Here is a 7,076-nt window from a genome sequence, read left to right on the forward strand (position 1 = left end):
GGGTCACGGCACCATTGTACCGCCCGGGATTCAGACTGAGGCAGAGAGTCACTCTGCTACGACGACATCGCCTAGCACAGCTAAACAATCCAGACATGTTAAAACAAGGTGGGGATGGTCTAGTTTCGTGTGCTAACTCTTCACATTTGTGTCTCCAGATTCGTGAGTAGCTCCTGATTGGCTAGTTACAAAGTAAGGCGGACTTTATCTCACTCGCAGCATGTGGGCACATCTCATTCCATGCAGCAACAGAGCAGACAACAACACTCTTTACTGCTACAAATGGGGCTGCATTCCTGAGGTTTCTGTCTTTGTCACCTGCTGTGTTTAACTGATAGTGTGGGTTCTGTAGACAGTGACAGTGACTCCCCCCTCCCCAGCTCCCCTCCACCTCTCGTTTTTCTACACGCCCTATCTTTTTTGTTACCTACTCCCATGAATTGCTTCTGAATGGGACAACCTCCAAACTATATACTGCAGTTAGTTAGCTGCATTAGTATATAGTCTGGCCAAGCCAGGCTAACACCAACACACTGCAAAATCTTCTTGATCATACTACTACGACGTCACACAAAAAGCATCAAAAGTATAGCAGATTCACAAGCTTGAAGCCTGTGTTTTTTATGAAGCTCAGCGTGTCAGTAGTGAAGCTCACGTCAACAACACTTTCAGTGTGTCTAGGGCAGGGGTGGGCAACTTTGATGATGGCGAGGGCCGAGGGCCATTATATTTCCACCTTCACTCTAGAGGGCCACATTGCATATTGTTACGTCCTACTTTGTCATTCTGGTATCTCATACAAAATAAGTAAAAATAGCAGATCTACAAGCTCAAAACGCATCGCTAAAATTGCTTGACGATCCTCACCGTCATTAAAACCGGTTACTACACGACGCCATTGACAGCGCTCACCGTCAATCTTACTGTATTTACAGTAAATGTATTAATACTTACAGTATGTAGCTCCGGTAATGTCCGCGATTTGTTTAAAACGCATGTTGGGCGTGCACGCGAAGTGAAGCTCCTCCATGTTAAGTCAATGGAGAGGCCCATAAAGAGACTTCATTTACTCCAAATAAGACTTTTAAACCCAAAGCACAGCTCCAAACAACAATAGCAAGGCAAGCCTGGCGGCCGCCATGACACACTGTCACATGACACATGTCATGTGACTAGATGACGTAATCGTTGATGTCATTCAACAGTCCGTGTGTGTACACACATTCCAGGCAGGCCTTTCACAATAAGAGCGTGTGCTAATGGGCAGATCTGCGTGGCGTCAAAGAAAAGTTAACCCTTCATACCCTGCAGCACTAATTGTGTTAAGTCTTTCGGTAGGGTGTTCCACATTTTAGCGGCATATTCACATTATTCCTGGCCCCGCCCCCGGCTTCCTGTTCATATCCTGAAAGAGGCGGAGGCTGAAAAAGCTGGCCTGAAAAACATCATTTGGTTTCCTGTTGTCCTTGCATTAAAGTGTCAGTAGTTGGCGTTCTGGGCTCTGGGCTCTGAATGTACCTGGGTTGCCTTGTCGGCTTATAATAAGCAATTAGTGTCTTAAAAAAAATAGTATAGTTGCTTATTGGGCTTACTTTCTAATATTTTTTTAAACCAGTGGTTCCCAAAAATTTTCATATCAAGGACCCCATATTAACATATTTGTCCACAGTCGCAGACCCCCATCTGAAAATATGTGGTGCCAGGGACCGCCACACAGATTTTATGTTGTTAAAATGTTTCAAAAATATTCAAAATATATTTTTTCCCTCAATAGTTTTTAAATAGCAAATATACAAGCTCACAATATGTCGCAATGTGACACATTGTGAGCTTGCTGATCTGCTATTTTCAAATTTAAATGTAAAGTAGTATAGCCTAGTTGCTTCTGTTGGGCTTATTTCTTTGGCAAAATCTGGCAACAGACAGTTCCATGTCACTTCCTTACTTGGGAGGAAGTGAAAAGATGTTTTGCCCTCTGTAAAAGAAAATGGCAGCCTCCATAGAGAGGGCCAGGAATAACGTGAATAGCAGGAGAACAAATTAGACCCCTTTTTTTGCCAACTCTGTTTTGGACGTTATCTGCAGAGCTGACCCTGGTATTGGAAGTGTTTTGTCAGGTACATGGCTATCTTAGTGGGGCAGTGTATCTTGTAGACCAGTATTTTGTCAGGTACATGGCTATCTTAGTGGGGCAGTGTATCTTGTAGACCAGTATTTAGTCAGGTACATGGGTATCATAGTGGTGTAGTGTATCTTGTTTAACCGGGCACATTGCAAGATGCTGTACTCTGTCAGCTACCGTGAGCTGTCCCACGCTTAGAAAGTGATTAGTGGTAAGGTGAGCCCGAGATGGAAGGTTAAGCAGGACCCTAATTAGTTTGTATTGTGAGCTGATGGTTGTTGTTTCTTAGTGTAAATCCATTTCATTTTCTGGATGGTTTGGAGAGGAGAGTAGCAGAAACACTAAATCAAGGCATATAGGGGTGGAAGCGGGCAAGCAACACAGGACTCCAGACGGATCCAACCCTGGCTCATATGAAAAAATTATAATAAATTGTGTCCGTTTCTCTGTGTCTCTCTGCAGGTCATCTTTGGATTGGCCCTCCGTCGGTGTACAGCCCATTTAGGCCTGAGAAATACCTACACAAGTCTGGAAAGGTATGTTTCTATGATCAGCGGCGCTCAAACTTTTTAATGTCAAGGACCCCTAGAAATATATGTGTTTGACCGCCGACCCCCATCTGAAAATATTTAGTTCCAGGGACCCCCAGAAGCAAAGATTGACAAAATTCAGCTTTAGAAATATATACAGTACATTTAAAGATTAGCACAACTTTTCATGTTTTAAAAAAAAAGCAGATCTACAAGCTCGCAGCGCGGCACTCGGTGCCGCGCTGTGAGCTTGTAGATCTGCTATTTTTTAATAGTTAAAGCATAAAATAATGGTTAAAGTGGTGATAATCTAACCCTAACAAAGATGGGTTCCCGGTTTTAATGGGTGAACTCTACTTTACTACTACTACTACAGTTCTTCTACTTTCTGCCCACTGTGTGTCTGTGTGACTCCTGACAGATGGTTTGACCTACTAGGCTGAGCCAGGGGAGATGTCAGTCAAAACGGGGCAGGTGTCAGTCAAAATGTGATCTCATGCCAGACACTGGAGCTCGGCAGTGGGTGGAAAAGTTATTCTTTTACTTTTTAAGTATTATTTTCATGACACTTTTACTCAAGTAAATGTTTTGGATATGGGCCTTTTACTTGTAAAAGAGTATTTCTACATTGTGGGATGGCTACTTTTACTCAAGCAAAATATCAGACTACTAATTTTCTCTACTGCAGTGGTTCTCAATCTTTTCAGGCCCACCCCAAAATAATCATATTTTAACTGGGGACTCTCCACCCTACGAGCATAAGAGTTAACTTGTGCATTACATTTTGTATAACACAATCCTATTGTGGAAATAGCAGATCTACATGCTCACAACGCCTCGCAATGTGAGCATGTTTGACAATCCGGCCAATGTTTGACAATCCGGCCAATGTTTAATTTGTCATTTTAGAGGTATTAAAAAGTCCTAAAACTGACACTTTAGAATGTGCAGATGCCCTTTATACACTTAAATGATATTCTGGTTTGTTTACAGTTGAGTGAGAAAACAATGTTGCACTATATGTTAATCATCTGGGGACCCCCCCCCCCCCCAAAATAATTTCGGGGTCCCGACTCACAGGTTGAGAACCACTGCTCTACTGCATTCATATAGTACATATCTGGCTAACTCTACACTGTGGCGCATTCTACGGTATAGTGCAGTGCACCTGTGTGTGCGTGTGTGTGTGTGTGTGTGTGTGTGAGATTGTTGACATAGGCAGAGCCCCAGCAGGGAGATAAGATGTCAATCAAAACAAGGGAGATGCCAATCAAAAACGTCATCTACCACACCTACACACATGGTGCTGGGTTAAAGCTGACCGTTCCTTCAAACTTCTTCTCCCTGCTTATAGCCACGAAAGCTTAAAGGGATGTTTCGCTTTTAATGATGTAGCACACTTTTCTCAAAACAATTATAGCAAATACATGAAAAAGTAATTAAAAAAGAAAAACACGGCCCAATGAATGGATCAATGAATCTAACATGGTTAAAATGGAGTTTGAAGTTTCAATGGGTTGTATATACATTTGGAAGGGGGCGTGTCTGATCAAATGAATATGAAATATCTAAATACTGAAGCAAGTTAAACACACACTTTTTGGGGTGAAAGCCTGATAAACGTGAAAAATGACCCCAAACATGTTTGAAAGTGAAGATATCCCCTTAAATCCGACCATTCCTTCATACTGTACTTCCCCCTGCTTATAGCCACAAAAGCTTAAAGGAGTAGTTCACCCCAAAATGACTCTTTTTCCTTCTATTGATTACTCACCCCATGGAGACGTGAATTAATGGATATTTAATTTTTAAATGTGTTGTTGCATTCCTAAGCCAATAATTTGGTTCCATAGGGAACAAAGCAGACTCTTTGTGTCTCCATAGGGAACATAGCAGACTCTTTGTGTCTCCATAGGGAACAAAGCAGGCTCTTTGTGTCCCCATAGGGAACAAAGCAGGCTCTTTGTGTCTCCATAGGGAACAAAGCAGGCTCTTTGTGTCTCCATAGGGAACAAAGCAGACTCTTTGTGTCTCCATAGGGAACAAAGCAGGCTCTTTGTGTCTCCACATAGGGAACAAAGCAGACTCTTTGTGTCTCCATAGGGAACAAAGCAGGCTCTTTGTGTCTCCATAGGGAACAAAGCAGGCTCTTTGTGTCTCCATAGGGAACAGGGAACAAAGCAGGCTCTTTGTGTCTCCATAGGGAACAAAGCAGGCTCTTTGTGTCTCCATAGGGAACAAAGCAGGCTCTTTGTGTCTCCATAGGGAACAAAGCAGGCTCTTTGTGTCTCCATAGGGAACAAAGCAGGCTCTTTGTGTCTCCATGGGGAACAAAGCAGGCTCTTTGTGTCTCCATAGGGAACAAAGCAGGCTCTTTGTGTCTCCATAGGGAACAAAGCAGGCTCTTTGTGTCTCCATAGGGAACCACTGCTGGTCTTATTGGCTTACGAATGGAAAAAAAAGAAAAAAGAAATAAAGAAAAGAAAAAAGAAAATGGGGTGAGTAATCAATAGAAGAGAAAAATGTTTTCCTTTAAGCAGACAGCAGCAGGCGTTAAAAAACAGTTCACTGCATCATGGTCTAATGAATGAATCAGATATCATCGTTCTTTTTTTTTCCACGGCTGTTTTGACAGCACGCAGGGGCGTCACAAGGGGTAGGAAAGTGGGACTGAGTTACCAGGGCCCAAGGTGGAGGGGCCCTAGTAACTTTAGCTATTGAAAAATAGCAGATATACAAGCTCACAGCGCGGCCGCGCTGTTGTGAAAATGTGTGAAAATCTTTGAATATACGTATGTATTTTTTAAGCGAACATTTCTAATTCAAATTGTGCTTCTGGGGGTCCCTGGAACTAGATATTTTGAGATCGGGGTCCGTGGCCAAATACATATCATCTTGGGGGGTCCTTGACATAGGTTTCTTGCACACATTTTCACGATTTTTCAAAAATAGCAGATCTACAAGCTCACAGCGCGGCACTCGGTGCCGCGCTGTGAGCTTGTATATCTGCTATTTTTCAATAGTTAACATTCATGGGGGGGGGGCCCGCAGTGAATCCTTGTACCCAGGGCCCAGAATTTGGTGTGACGCCCCTGATAGCACGGACTGTCAGGGTGTTTCATTCTGCGCTGCAGAGCAGTATAGATAGACTACGCTATGAAGACACCATTCTGCGCTGCAGAGCAGTATAGATAGACTACGCTATGAAGACACCATTCTGTCACTGATCAAGACGTGTTTAGCGGGGGAGACTGTCAGGGTTTATACAAATCACCAACCATGGATGAACAGAGCTTCTGCGTGAGCCAGCCACACTCAGACTAGAGAGTAGAGACGCGTGTCATAGTATAACCTTGTAAGTCCACACGTTTCAACTTTCTATGTTTTCCATTTCTCTTCTCATAAATGAACGCACTACTTTGTCGACCCCACAAGGGCGTTGTGAAAATAGCCCATCTTACCAGCGAGCTCGGAGATCTGCTGTGTTCGCTATTAACCACCCCTCGATTCTTGAGAGAAACGGTCTTGAGTTACAACTAGGGATGGGACGATAAGCGATATTATCGTTTATCGTGATAAAAAAACACTCGCGATAATCGTATCCTGAAGATTTAATGTATCGCGATATCGTCCTCCGTCATGCACTGGGATCAATTCACCTTTTATTTGCCGAGCTGCATATCCTGTACAGCTTAAACCCTCTATTGGTAAAAGGTACTTATAATATACGTACTTGATACAGTAATTTTTTCACTCTATCAAATGCCTTTGCCAAAAAATAGACAATCTACAAGCTCACAACGCGTCACGTTGTGAGCTTGGTGTTGTGAGCTTGGTGTTGTGATGCGATCGAGAAGCGCCTGTTGAAGTTTCACTGCAGTTATTTCACTATTCATCTTTGCCGCTACCACGACCTGCTGCGAGCCAAAAAGTACAGTGCAATTGGGAACACAACGTCATTCCCTGAAAAGTCAGTTGTTGGGACATATAAGGTTTTCACCCGACATCCATCCATCCATCCATCCATCCATCCATCCCTCCCTCCCTCCCTCCCTTCCTCCACCCTTCCATCCATCCATCCATCCATCCATCCATCCATCCATCCATCCATCCAGGCATGATGAGTTGGAAGGAGGAACGGAACAACACAGAGCTTTTGAAGTTCATGCGCTGAACGTCGCACGCATCTCAAAAACGCTGGCGGTACGGAGAAGCAGAAAGCAAAAAAAAGAGTTCAGTCACAACCTCAGAGTATAAATGACGTTGGCAGCGTCTCTGGAGAGAGAGAGAGAGAGAGGGTTACACACAATATCCCCACTTCAAAGGGAGACCTAGTTATTTCCCCCTCCCCTCCTCTTCCAAGGCGAGAGCGCTGAGGCTTTTATATTTATTTCCGCGACAGATTCGAGATCACTGTGACAAAG

Source organism: Nannobrachium achirus (genome assembly GCF_963921795.1).
Source record: "Nannobrachium achirus genome assembly, chromosome: 18".
Taxonomy (NCBI): Eukaryota; Metazoa; Chordata; class Actinopteri; order Myctophiformes; family Myctophidae; genus Nannobrachium; species Nannobrachium achirus.